Genomic DNA, 14522 nt, shown 5'->3' on the forward strand with positions numbered 1-14522 from the left:
CAAAACTGCATAAATCATATTGTACCCTCCACTGAATGATTCTTTCTGCATTTCATGAGGTGTGTAGGAGTTACGTTAATATGTTGCCTACTGTGGAGTTTTCCCCCTTTTCGTAATAACTTAAGTTTGAAGAAAGCTGTATAGTGTCTAGAGCAGTAGAATGGTTTTTAAGTGGGCTTTAGAAATCACCTGATACCTCGTGCAAAATGTCCAAGGAACCACATGTAGTTCTCTGGAGCTCACTGTGGCTCTTTCAGGACTCTGCTTTACAAAACGTTCACAGCTGTTAGGGAGTAGAGTCTAGTCAAGAGTTTTGTATGGAAATATGTTTGTAGAAAATATCCTGAATGAGAATGTCATAGAGGAAACGAAGTATACTCAAAGCTCTCAGGGATATAAAGATTTAGGTCCTTGAGATAATTGAATTCTACTTAGAGCTATGACTCACAGTGGGATTGATGTTTAAGCTATGTTTTATAATTTAGGAAACACACTTGGGGAGAATCTGTTAACATTAAGAAGTTAGTATTTATTCATGTCCTGTTTCCTTTGTTCTTTGTTGTGTCAAGGAAAGTCACCCCAATTTAAGGATCTGTCTCAATAATGTGTAAAATTAATATAGTTAACGCATTTGCCTTCTCATTTCTGAGATTTCAGCACTCAGAATTTTCATCAACTTTGTAAAGCCTTCCAGTGCCATGATGAGGGGCAGTAAGTGAAAAGCAAGGGCTCTGGGATCATTTGGCTTCATCTGAATTCTAGCTTTATTAGTTGTATGACACTGGTCAAGGTACTTTACTTCTCTTTGTCTCAGTTTATATATCTGTAAAATGGGGATAATACCGCCCAAGGTTTTGTGAAAACCAAATGAGTTAGTGCATGTAAAATCCTTAGAGCCTGGCAAATGATAAGCAGTCAGTAAATACAAGCTATCATGGTAGCTATTCGGGGAAGGCAATGGCAACCCACTCCAGTACCCTTGCCTGGAAAATCTCATGGATGGAGGAGCCTTGTAGGCTGCAGTCCATGGGGTCGCTAAGAGTCGGACACGACTGAGCAACTTCCCTTCTACTTTTCATTTTCATGCATTGGAGAAGGAAATGGCAACCGACTCCAGTATTCTTGCCTGGAGATACTCAGGGACGGGGGAGCCTGGTGGGCTGCCATCTATGGGGTTGCACAGTCAGACACTGAAGCGACTTAGCAGCAGCATGGTAGCTATTCCTTCTCATTCTTAGCCTCAGATTTTTCTCCAGCTGTTCTTCTTCACCATTTTCATGCCGCTTCAAGGATTTATAAATGGCCATAAAGAAGACGGTGATCTTTTATAGTCTAAAGATAGAATTAAGCATAAGATAGAAATATTCGGTAGAAATGAAAGGACAGATGGCAGATTGGGGCAAAGGGTCAGAAAAGAGTTAGTTAAATCAAGTGGAAGAGTTGAAAGAAGTGGAGCCTACAGTTTGTTAAAATTTCTTTAGATTTTAGCACAGCACAAACTTTTAAACCTGATTCAGATAGTAGGGAAGTTTTAATTTTTGGAAGAAATCTACCTGTTTCTGGGTCTGATCCTAGCTTTATGGATATTGTTGTTACAGCTGTCATGTATTCATACTGTCTTTGAATCTAGTACCATTGGTCCCTTAACTCAGTCCAGTTTCTGTTAGTGTCAGTTGTAACCCTCCTCCCCCACACTTCTCTAGCTTCTACTCCTATAGAAAAAATGATCAGTTGTTTTACTACTTCCAGTTTTTTTTTTTTTTTTTTTTACTGGATATAAGGATGTTCGTATATAGGGAATAGGCTATGGAAGAAAAGGAAGGATAGCCTAAAAATACAAAGCAGCTGATGGTCTTGACTATAGTTTATGTTGTAGTAGAGGAAAAACCTAAAGTAAACCAAAAAATATATAAGTACTTCAGTTATTGATAAAAAAATATCAAGTAACATGTTAGAACCTGATGGCTGTCTTCTTTAGGTGAAGTGATTAGAAGAGAAGTGACCCCTTTGAGGTTACATTTCACTTGAGGCTTGAATGATTAGAAAAGAAACACCCAAAGTGAAAATCTAGGGGAAGAGCATTCCAAATAGAAGGACATCAGCAAAGACAAAGACCCTGAAACTGTGATCACCTTGTTTCATTTGAGAGACAAAAAGAAGACCAATGTGGTTAGAGCATTTTGAAGAGGACAGTAGAGGGGGATGAGTTGAGAGTTCTGTTTTGACAGTTTCATTCACTTTGGTACAACCTTTTCCTCCCTTTTATTTTGAAAAATTTCAGATTAATAAATATGTTGTAAAAACTATAAATACAAAGCCAGCAATAAGTCAAAAAAATCAGTTTTGGTACTCCTGTATCCTTCACCTAGATTTATGTTAACATTTTGCCACATTTGTAGTCTGTTTACGTATGTATGGGTGTGCACATGCATGCACACAGAACACACAGTTTCTCTTTCTAAATCATTTGTAAGTTGTAAACTCGATATTTTATGGCTTAATACTGTACCATGTATTTCCTTCACAGCTATGTTCTCCTAAATAGCCATAATATCATTATTACACTCAAGACATTTCTCAGTGATTCAGAATAGCTAATTATAATGTCCATATTCAGATTCCCTTTGCCATGTCTTTCATGTCTCCTTTATTCTATAATTCCCCATATTTGTCTTTCATGAAGCCTTTTTTTTTTTTTTAAATAGAGTTCAGGCTAGTTGTAGAACAGTTTACCTGCTGTATCTGACGGTTTCCTGAACACTATTCTTTCCCTCAACATTTTATAAATATTTTCAAACATACAGAAAAGTTGAAATGCTGTAGTCAATACGCAACATATTCATACTAAGCTTCTACCATTGACAGTTGCTTTACCACGTCTTTTTTTATTCCACTAACCTTTCAGTTTAGTTCAGTCTCTCAGTTGTGTCTGACTCTGCAAGCCCATGGACTGCAGCATGCCATGCTTCCCTGTCCATGATCAACTCCTGGAGCTTGCTCAAACTCATGTCCATTGTCAGTGATACCATCCAACCATCCCATCCTCTGTTGTCCCCTTCTCCTCCCAGCTTGTCTTTCCCAGCATCAGGGTCTTTTCCAGTGAGTCAGTTCTTTGCATCAGGTGGCCAAAGTATTGAAGTTTCAGCTTCAGCTTTAGCACTTCCAGTGAATATTCAGGACTGCTTTCCTTTAGGATGAACTGGTTGGATCTCCTTTGCAGTCCAAGGGACTCTCAAGAGTCTTCTCCAACACCACAGTTCAAAAGCATCAATTCTTCGGCACTCAGCTTTCTTTATAGTCCAACTTTCACATCCATACGCGACTACTGAAAGATCCATAGCTTTAAACTAGACGGGCCTTTGTTGGCAAAGTAATGTCTCTGCTTTTTAATATGCTATCTAGGTTGGTCATAACTTTTCTTCCAAGAAGCAAGTGTCTTTTAATTTCATGGCTGCAGTCACCATCTGCAGTGATTTTGGAGCCCCCCAAAATAAAGTGTCTCACTGTTTCCACTGTTTCCCCATCTATCTGCCATGAAGTGATGGGACCAGATGCCATGATCTTCGTTTTCTGAATGTTGAGCTTTAAGCCAGCTCTTTCACTCTTCTCTTTCACTTTGATCAAGAGGCTTTTTAGTTCTTTGCTTTCTGCCATAAGGGTGGGGTCATTTGCATATCTGAGGTTATTGATCTTTCTCCCAGCAATCTTGATTCTAGCTTGTGCTTCATCCAGCCCAGCATTTATCATGATACACTCTGCATAAAAGTTAAATAAGCAGGGTGACAATATACAGGCTTGATGTACTCCTTTCCCGATTTGGAAGCCGTCTGTTGTTCCATGTCCAGTTCTAACTGTTGATTCCTGACCTGCATACAGATTTCTCAGGAGGCAAGTCAGGTGGTCTGGTATTCCCATCTCTTTCAGAGTTTTCAACAGTTTATTGTGATCCACACAAAGGCTTTGGCATAGTCAATAAAGCAGAAACAGATGTTTTTCTGGAACTCTTGCTTTTTCAATGATCCAGCAAATGTTGGCAATTTCATCTCTGGTTCCTCTGCCTTTTCTAAAACCGGCTTGAACATCTGGAAGTTCACAGTTCACGTATTGCTGAAGCCTGGCTTGGAGAATTTTGAGGATTACTTTGCTAGCGTGTGAGATGAGTGCAATTGTGTGGTAGTTTGAGCATTCTTTGGCATTGCCTTTCTTTGGGATTGGAATGAAAACTGACCTTTTCCAGTCCTGTGGCCACTGCTGAGTTTGTCGAATTTGCTGGCTAACCTTTAGGTCATTTTAAAAAAAATCCGAGAGACTTTAAAGCTTTTTAAAAATTACTAAATTATTTTTGGCTGTGCTGCGTGTTTGTTGCTATGTGTGGGCTTTCTCTAGGTGTGAGAGCAGTGGCTCTAGGTACACAGACTTCAGTAGTTGCAGTGAGGGGCCCTCAGTAGTTGCAGTGAGGGGGCCTCAGTAGTTGCAGTGAGGGGCCTCAGCAGTTGCAGTGAGGGGGCCTCAGTAGTTGCATGAGGGGGCCTCAGTAGTTGCAGTGAGGGGCCTCAGTAGTTGCATGAGGGGGCCTCAGTAGTTGCAGTGAGGGGCCCTCAGTAGTTGCAGTGAGGGGGCCTCAGTAATTGCATGAGGGGGCCTCAGCAGTTGCAGTGAGGGGGCCTCAGTAGTTGCAGTGAGGGGACCTCAGTAGTTGCATGAGGGGGCCTCAGTAGTTGCAGCAGATGGCCCCATGGTTGTGGCACATGGGCTTATTTGCTCCACAGCATGTGGAACCATCCCAGAGCAACGATCAGACTTGCGTCCCCTTCTTTGGCAGATGGGTTCTCATCCAGTAACAACCAGGGCAGTCCAGGCCAGCTTATTTTTTGGTTCAGTTCAAAGTAAATTACAGACACCGGTTAGCTTTCTCCTGCTGCGTCAAGTGTTGGTGTCATTATGTAGAATTCAGTTTTTTCTTCTGAAGTAAAATTTTACCTTGAGATGCTCCCATCTGTCTTAAGTATATCTTCATTAAATGCATTTATTTTTATGGTCATATAATTCATACCAAAGTTGTGCAGCCATCGCAACTAATTCTGAACACTTTCATTACTCCAAAAGAAACCCTGTACCCATTTATGGTCAGCCCTGCCTCTCATTGCAATCACTGATATACTTTGGATAGTTGTTAATCTACTAATCTACACAAGTGGTTCACTTGTGTTTCTTAGGGATTTCAATTAACATTTTAAACAGTCCACTTTGGATAAATGCCAGTTGAATATCAATAATGCACAAAAACTGTTTCTTTATAACTTAATTCCCCTCTCCTTTGTATTATTATTTTCATATAAATGACATTATTATGCATTATAACCCTGTCAATACAGTTTTATAGTTAGTGCTTTAAACAGCTGTTTTTTAAATCAGGTTGGTGGAGAGTTATAAAAAATACACTGTCATTTTCTATTTATATAGTTACCTCTACTTTATTCTTTTTTTTTCTTGTATTCAGATTACTTTCTGAAGTCTTCTCAGTTTGTTCAGCAGACTCCTCTTTAGTAGCTGTTTCATAGCAGATGTGCTCATGACACATTCCCTCAGGTTTTACCTGTCAGTGTCTTAATTTCTCCTTCAGCTTTGAAGGCTACTTGTGCTGAAAAAAGAATTCTTGGTTGACAGTCTTTTCCTGGCAATACTTGGAATATGGTACCCTATTGCCTTCTGATTGCTTAGTTTCTGATGAGCAGTCAGCTTTCAGTCTTGAGTATCCCTGTATGTGATTAGTCACCTCTCTCTTTCACTTTCAGAGTTCTCTTTTTTTCCTCTGGCTTTTGGTACTTTGTGGTATGTCTGATTTTTAAGTTCATTATATTTGGTGTTTGTTGAACTTGTTGGAGGTCTAGATGAAGATTTTCATCAAATTGGGGAAGTTTTTGGCCATTACTCAAATATTCTTCCTCTCCTGTCCTTATGTGGTTCATCTTTGTTTCATTTCTCAGACTAAATAATTTCAACCAACCTGTCTTTAAGCTCACTGATTCTTCTGCCTGTTCATATCTGTTCATGAGTCACCTATTGAAATTTCTTTTGAGTTTTTCTTTTTTTTTAATTCCAGAATTCGTTTGGTTCTTTGTAGTTTCTATTTCTACTGATAGTCTGTATTTGGTGAAATACTGTTTTTGTAGGGTTTTTTTTTACTTCATTAGAAATAATTTATTAGTTCACTGAATGTATTTAAAATAGCTGATTTATTAAAATTTAAAAAATTGAAATATAGTTGATTTACAATGCTGTGTTAATTTCTACTATACAGCAAAGTGATTCATTTATACATATATATGTATATTCTTTTTAAAAAATAATTATTTTCCATTATGGTTTATCAGAGAATACTGAATATAGTTCCCTGTGCTCTACAGTAGGACCTTGTTTATCCATCTTACATATACTGGTTTGCATCTGCTAACTGCAGACTCCCGCTCCATCCCTCTCCCACTCTCTACCCTTGGCAATTACAAGTCGGTGCTCTATGTCTCTGAGCCTGTTCTGTTTCATAAATGTTCATTTGTGTCATATATTAGATTCCACATATCGGTGATATCATATAGTATTTGTCTTTCTCTTTTCTGACTTCATTTAGTGTGATAATCTCTAGGTCCGTTCATCTTGTTGCACATGGCATTGTTTCATTCTTTTTATGTCTGGGTAGTATTCCACTGCATATATGTACCACACCTTTGTCATCCATTCATCAGTGGGTATTTAGGTTGTTTCTGTGTCTTGGCTATTCTTAGCAGTGCTGCTGTGAACATAGGGGCGCATGTATATTTTTGTCCAGATTTATGCTCAGGAGTAGGATTGCCAGGTCATATGGCAACTCTGTTTTCTTGAGAAAGTTCCATCATGTTTTCCATAGTGACTGCACTAAGTGACATTCCCACCTAGCATTTGTTGTAAAATAGCTGACTTAAATCTTAGTCTGGTAAGTCTAGTTAAGGCCTGGGCTTTCTCTGTGACAGTTTCTACTGAGAGCTGTTTTTCCTGTGTTTAGGCCAGACTTTAATATTTCTTGGTGTGGCACATAGCTTTCTGTTTAGAACAGGACATTTTAAATAATGTAGTGTGGCAGATCTGAAAATCAGATTTATCTCCCTTCCCAGGGTTTATTGGAACTTCTCTGTAGCTCAAACGGTAAAGAATCTGCCTGCAGTGTGGGAGACTTGGGTTCAGTTCTTGGGTCAGGAAGATCCCCTGGAGAAGGGAATGGCAAGCTACTCCAGTATTCTTGCCTGGAGAATCTCATGGACAGGGAAGCCTGACGGGCTACAGTCTGTGGGGTTGCAAAGAGTCAGACAGGACTGAGTGACTAACACGCACGCACACCCACGACTTATTGTTCCTTTTGTCTTTTTGTTGTTTGTGTAGTGACTTCCCTAGACTAATTCGGTAAAACCTATATTCTTTATATTGTGTTGCCTCTGAAGTCTGTGCTCAGTTAATCTAATGGTCAGTTGATGATCAGACATTTTTCTCAAGTGCCTGGAACCACTGAGTCTTCTAGCTCTTCCCAAGGGGTTCTGTGTGCACATGGGCTATGTTTTTAATGTTCCTATAGGAAAGTGACTGCTCTGGCTTAGCTTGTAACTCTTGGCTTGCACTGAATATCAAAGTCAGCCAGAAATGAGAGATTAGGGCTTCTCAGTACTTTTCTTGAGTATGAATACAGTCCTGAACAGGAGTGTGATCTTCTTGATTCTCGTGAATGTGTTGGAGCTTTTCAAAACCACTATGGACCTCCCATTCCCCAGCTTTTCCTTCTAAGTTTTGGGCCAGATTTGTGTTTTTTTCCAACTGTTTTCATTGCCTCAGTCAGCTGTGATGATAAACATCTGCCACTGATTGTTTCTGACAAATGACCCAGGGAAAATGCTTTTCACACTGAGCAAGTTCTGAGTTAGGTCAGATAAAGACAAACCCTGCAAGTGGAGGTTTCTAGGGAACTGTCAGATCCAATAATGGCAGTTCTATGGGGAAGGAACTTCTGGGAAACTCCAAACTTACTCCAGCAACTCCTAGGCTGTCAGTTTTCACCGTGACTGCAAGACTGTTGGCTTTCAAGGCTTCTGTAGAGCTGGTGAGAGGGGAATGGGATAGGGTATGTGAAAACGTACCAGAGCTAGCAGTTTTCACCAAAGACTCATCGATGTATCTTAAATAACCCCTCCTTGGATTATTGGTAAGACGTTAATATTTGGAGTTTTGAAAAAGTTGATTTTGACAATTTTTTTGGGTATTGTTTTTGCTTTTAACAAAGTGGATTTTCATAGATTCTTAATATGCCATTCTGGAAGTGATCATTCAATTAACTGGGTTTTGATGAGTGTGTAGTACACTTGTGTAATCCAAACCCCTAAGATATAGAACAGTACCTGGATATAGGAAATTTGCTCATGAATGAGGCACTGATACAGTCATTGCCTTATAAGTGAAGTTAGATACCTAAGGACATTGTTGTATTATTGTTTTTTCATTTAATCTATTTTGTGGAAGAAAGAAAGGTGACGTTAGTTAGGTCACTGGGTGGCCATAATTCAGGTATGTGTTGGATCCGTGCTACTTTCTGCACCGTCAGCTTGCTCAGTAATTGAAACGCTCTCAACTCAGTCAGCCATTTTTGGGAAAAAATAGCATGCCACATGGCTCACTTCCCATGCCATTTTTAGGTTGTAGAAATGGACTTCTGACAGGATTTTCTCTTATTTTTCCTAAAGAAAAAGCTCCTTTGTCTTCAGTATTTTTCTGCGATGAAGATGATCTTTCAAGTAGATATTTGTATTTACTTGAATTTAGAGAATGAGAATGTAACATGTAGCCACCATACTTTGATTTGGTTATTTCCATTGTGTCTCACAGGTACATTCCAGAGCTCAGTTAGGGATATGTGGCCATTTGTCACTTTTGTTGAAGATGAAGCTGCCTTCATTGAACCTGATTTTTTTTTCCTTCTGGTAGATTTGAGACAGTGAGATATAAATACACATACGTATAGTCACTACCATATTTCCTGCCAATCACTTGTATTGTTTTTAGTTTCTTTTTACTGATTTGATCTCTTCTATTCCTTTTTCTTACTTTCTACAATTTTTATGACGTGGTTTCATAAAGATTTTGCTTCTCTTTCCTAACAAATACTTATGTTTCACAAAGATAATGTGACCTCTTACATTGAATCAAGAATAAGAGTGAGATATTTTCTGAGATTCTTTTAGACTGTGATATAAATTTATTTTGAAGGAGGCAACTTAACTACTTCTGTGATGCAAAATTGTTTCTTAATGTCTTGAATTATATTTATGCTTGTATTTCTCTTCATGAAGGGAGATTTATATTTCCCTTGAGTGTGGGCATAGGAATTTTCTGGACTTGTATTTACACAAGTCTAAAACTTACTGGAAATTACTATTTTTTGGCCTTATTTGTTATAAAAGGGTTTTTGCTTAGATTGGGCTTTCATGAATGGAAAAGGAAACTTACTGCCTTGTCATTATGAATGTCGATTCCTAATCAGTAAACAGAGTTCCTTAGTTTTGAATCAGATTAAGTATGTATACATTGTTTTATCTCTGAGTTGCCCCATCCCAAACTTTTGATATACTTTCCCATATGTGTTTTAAGGAGAATGTTTAGGGGAGGGTATTTTCAGCTTATTGGCTAGAAGTATTATTACAGTAATTAAAGTCTTTGAACCTATTTAACTGTTTTTTAATAGACATTATGTTCATAGAATTTAATTAGCTGTAATTCTTGATTTATGATACAATTCAAGACATGGACTTTTAAAGTTTATTGAAAAATTTAATAAGCTGAATAACCAGAATTTGGCCCCTATCTGATAAGTAGAATATTTCCTGTGACTGACTTCTGTGTCCTCCTCACTTATTCTACCTATTCCCCCACCAAAGATAACACATATTTTGCATTGTTTTTGTTTCTTTTTTTATTAATAAAATGTATGTATCTAATTTTGCTTGTTTTTGATAATATAAAATGTAATCATACTGTATGTTGACCTACAAGGGACTTGCATTTTCATTTAGTATTAGATTACTAAGATTTCTTACCTGTGTGGGTCTGTAGTTCATTCTTTTTCATAACTGTGTAATCTTTGTGTACACCAAAAAGAAATCTCATTCTGTTTATCCAGTCTCCAGTCAGTAGGCTTTTGACTTTCTCCCCCAATTCTTAGCAGTTGCTGGTAGGATTATTTTATGCATGCAGTGTGTGGAGTGTTCTGTTATGTATGTTTCCTGGTCCAGATCTACATAAGCTGTTAGGTGAATACCTAGGAGGGAATTTGTAGGTTATAAAATGAATGTTCCAACTTACAAAGTAGTGGTGAATTATTTTCCAAAGTGATAAATTATAATTTATACTTTAAACCACTTAATAAAAGTTTGATAAAACTCCCTTGGGAAACCATTGGGGTCTGGTATGTTTTTTGTGGGAGGAATTTTTAACTATTGCTTTGATTTCTTTATAGGGTTGTAAGCATATTTTGGCTTTCCATTATTGATTTAGTGTTGGTGCCTTCTGTTTTTATTAGAAATTACTCCATTAAATTTTCAATTTCATTGGCATATAGTTACTGGTAATGTTGTAAGAGCCAGTGTTTGGTTTGTTTTCTGTTTTCCTGTTTTCAGATTCTTCGATTTTTGCTCTTTATCATATATGCCCTTCTTACTTCGGGTTTACATGCTTTTTTTGGTAGTATCTTGATGTCGAATCTTAAGAGTTTTTAATTTCACTTTCATTGATTTTAGTGTAACTTTTGTTTTCCTTGCTGCTTCCTTTTTTGATCCATGGATCTTTTTTGGAATGTGTTGTTCAATTTCTAAATGTTCCCAATAGATTTTCTTGCCTTTCTGGTTTGACTTATCGTCAGAAAACATGTTCTATATTGTTTCAGTTCTTTTAAATTTGTTGAGATTTGTTTTATAATGTAGGATATGATCTATATTTTGGTGAATTTTCTGTGTCCCTGAAAAGAATGTATATTTTGCTGTTGTTGGGATTCGTGTTCTGTAAGTTTCAATCAGATTCCATCAGTGAATGATATCGTTCAGTTCTTTCTTTTCCTTGTTGATTTTCTGTGTAGCAGTGACTTAGGGGTATTGAAGAACTCCACTTATTTGCAGGTTTGTTGATCTCTTTTCAGTTTTCACAGTTTTTGCTCTGTGTATCTTTAACTTGTGTTGTTTTGTGTATGCACAGTTAGGATCGTTAGAACTTTCTGTGAACTGACCTGTCATCATTTTATAATGCTACTGTATGCTGTGCTTAGTCACCAGTTGTGTCCTACTCTTTGTGACTCCATGGTCTGTAGCCCACCAGGACCTCTGTCCATGGGGATTCTCCAGGCAGGAATACTGCAGTGGGTTGCCATACCTCTCCTCCATAATGCTGCTCTGTCCCTGGAATTTCTAGCTCTGAAGTGTATTTTATGTGCCACTGTAGTCATTCCAGCTTTCTTTTGGTTCATGTTTGGTATATCTTTTCATATCTATTTTCTTTTAAAATACCTATATCATTATGTTTGTAATGAGTTTTTTATAGACAAAATATGGTTGGGTCATTTTTAAATTCAGTCTGCCGGTTTACTGTAATTATTGATACATTAGGACTCAGATATGTCCTGTTTTAACTTTTCTGTTTGTTCCCTTTGTTTTGCATTTGTCTTTTCTGGGCCTTTTTGTGGTTTACTTGAACTTATTTTACTATACCATTTTCTTTATCGTGTTTTTGAATATATCCTTTATTTTTTATGATTTCTCCAGGGAATACTGGACATTGGCCACTTAAAGTGAATTACAGAAATTTCACCAAATTATTTAGGTATTTTAACTCTCTCCCATTGATTATTTAGTTTTAAGTGTTACCACTACACACATTGAGAACTACATCACACAGTGTTATTTTTACTTCAGTAGCCTAAACGTAATTTTAAAATCTCAAGCAGAGAAGAGTAGTCTGTTTTCTTTACCTGCATATTTGTTTCATTGCTCGTCCTTCATTTCCTGGTGCTACTCTCATTGTGTGTGTATGAAAGTTGCTCAGTTGTGTATGACTCTTTACGACTCCATGGACTATACAGTCCTTGGAATTCTCCAGGCCAGAATACTGGAGTGGGTAGCTATTTCCTTCTCCAGCTGTTTTATTAACTTTGTCTAATATTCATATATCTCCTACAGCTTTATTCTCATTAGTATTAAACTGACAACTCTTTCTCCAACCTTTTAATCTGTCTCTTTATATTTAAAGAATTTCTTTGAGGCAGCATTTAGTTGTATATTAAAATTTAATGATCTCTGCCCTTTAATGGAGATGCTTAGACCAACTGGGCTTCCCTGGTGGCTCGGTAAAGAATCTGCCTGCAATGCAGGAGACCTGGGTTTGAACCCTGGGTTGGGAGGATCCCCTGGAGAAGGGAAAGGCCACCCATTCCAGTATTCTGGCCTGGAGAATTCCATAGACTCTATAGTCCACAGGGTGCAAACAGTTGGACACGACTGAGCAACTTTCACTTTCTTTAGACCAATTACATTTAATGTGATTATCAGTATGCTTGGTTACCATCTTTGTTATTTATCTTCCCTACCCCCCATTTCCCTTTTTTCTGCCTTATTTCAAATTGAGTATATGTGTATGTGTGTCTCTATTATTTCCTTAATTGATTTATTAGTTGTTATTCTGTTGTTTTCCTGGTAATTAGGATTCATAGTATACATCTTTAATTTATCACAGTTCTGCTCTCTTAGCAGATTTTGGTTACACAATACAGTGTTATTGGCTGTACATATGACGTTATATCATTAGCTCCTCGGGCCTTATTCATCTTCCTGCTGAAATTTTGTACTGTTACCAGCCTCTATTTCCCACACTCCCCAGTCTCTGTCAACCACTTTTCTGCTCCGTTTCTGTGAGTGTCTTTTTAACAGTCATTTTCTTAAAAACGTGGTAAAAATACAGCATTACATTAAAGTGTATTATTCAGTGACATTAATTATATTCAGTGTTTTGCAACGATAACATATTTTCAAAATTTTTTGTGTTCCCCAAACTGAAACTCTGTACCCATTAAACAGTAACTCTGTATTCTCTACCCATCCAGCTGCTGATAACCACAGTTCTACTTTCTGTCTCAGTGAATTTGCCTGTTCTTGGTACCACATTTATGAGGAATCAAACACTATTTATCATTTTGTTTATTTCATTTTGTTATTTGGTTTATTTCACTTAGCATAATTTTTTCGCGGTTCACCCATGTTGTAGCTTATATCAGAACTTCATCCCTTTTTATGGCTGAATTATGTAGCTATACTACCTCTTTGCATTCATAGGTTAAAGGACAGTTGTCTTGTTTTTACCTTTCTTTGCATATTGTGAATAGTGTTGCTGTAAACATTCATATACAAGCATCAGTTTGAGTCCCTGAGTCAGTTTATGTTTATCCACATATTTACCATTTCTGGTAGTCTTCATTCCTTTGTTTAAATTCACAGTATAATTTTCATTTCTGAAGGTCTTTCAACAGTTTTTGTAATTCAAGATTGCTGTCAGTAAGTTTTTTCAGCTTTTGAATATCTGATAAAGTCTGGATCTCTCCTTACTCCTTTCCCCTTTTAAAGAAATTTTCATTGTGTATAGAATTTTAGGTTGACTCTGGTAAAGAATCTGCCTGCAATGTGGGAGACCTGGGTTCGAGCCCTGGGTTGGGAAGATCCCCTGGAGAGGGGAAAGGCTACTCATTCCAGTATTTTGGCCTGGAAGATTCCATGAACTGTATAGTTCATAGGGTTGCAAAGAGTCAGACATGAATGAGCAAGTTTCACTTTCACTTTCTAAAAAATTTCAGTGCGTTGGAAATGCCATTCCCATTTTCTACTGACTTGCGTATTTTACAATAAAAAGTCTATTGTCATTCTTTGTTTCTCAGACTATATCTTGTCTGTTTTCTCTGTCTCTTTAAGATGTTCTTTTTATTATTGATGTTATATACATTGTGTGTGTGTGTTGGAGCACTGTAAATGTGCATACATGTTGTGTGGTTTATTTGTATATTGTGTGGAGTGTTTGTATATATGCATGCTTTTTTGTGGGGGGCAGGTTTATGTTTTGTTATGTCGAGATTGAGTTTGTGTATGGCAGTTGCTTTGTATTTTGTGAACGGAGCTATTGTTTGTGTGCTTTGTTTTGTAGGTCTAGTATTACATTGTTTGACCTGGTCATTGTTGTCTTTATTTTGAAAATTGATACATAGGTGAAAACTTTTTATACCAATTAAAATATTTTTATCCCATTATTTGTTTTTTTAATTAGTTGCAACTTTTTGTTGTTGCTTTTGAAAACACCGTTCTACATTTTTTCTCTTAATATTTTAGAATTTATGTTTATTTTCCTAGTTGTCTTTGAAATTTAAAAATGCATATTTATCTTCAGGAATCTCACTTCTCCCATATTAAAGAATTTAGAGTACT

General features: G+C 37.2%; 1 protein-coding gene across 2 annotated transcripts in view; it reads left to right on the forward strand.

Annotated features, from left to right (window-relative positions):
• SMCHD1 (structural maintenance of chromosomes flexible hinge domain containing 1) overlaps positions 1–14522 on the forward strand; it is a 123873-nt gene that overhangs the window by 18710 nt on the left and 90641 nt on the right. The window lies entirely within an intron of this gene.

This window comes from Ovis canadensis, chromosome 23 (assembly GCF_042477335.2).
Source record: "Ovis canadensis isolate MfBH-ARS-UI-01 breed Bighorn chromosome 23, ARS-UI_OviCan_v2, whole genome shotgun sequence".
NCBI classification, from domain to species: domain Eukaryota; kingdom Metazoa; phylum Chordata; class Mammalia; order Artiodactyla; family Bovidae; genus Ovis; species Ovis canadensis.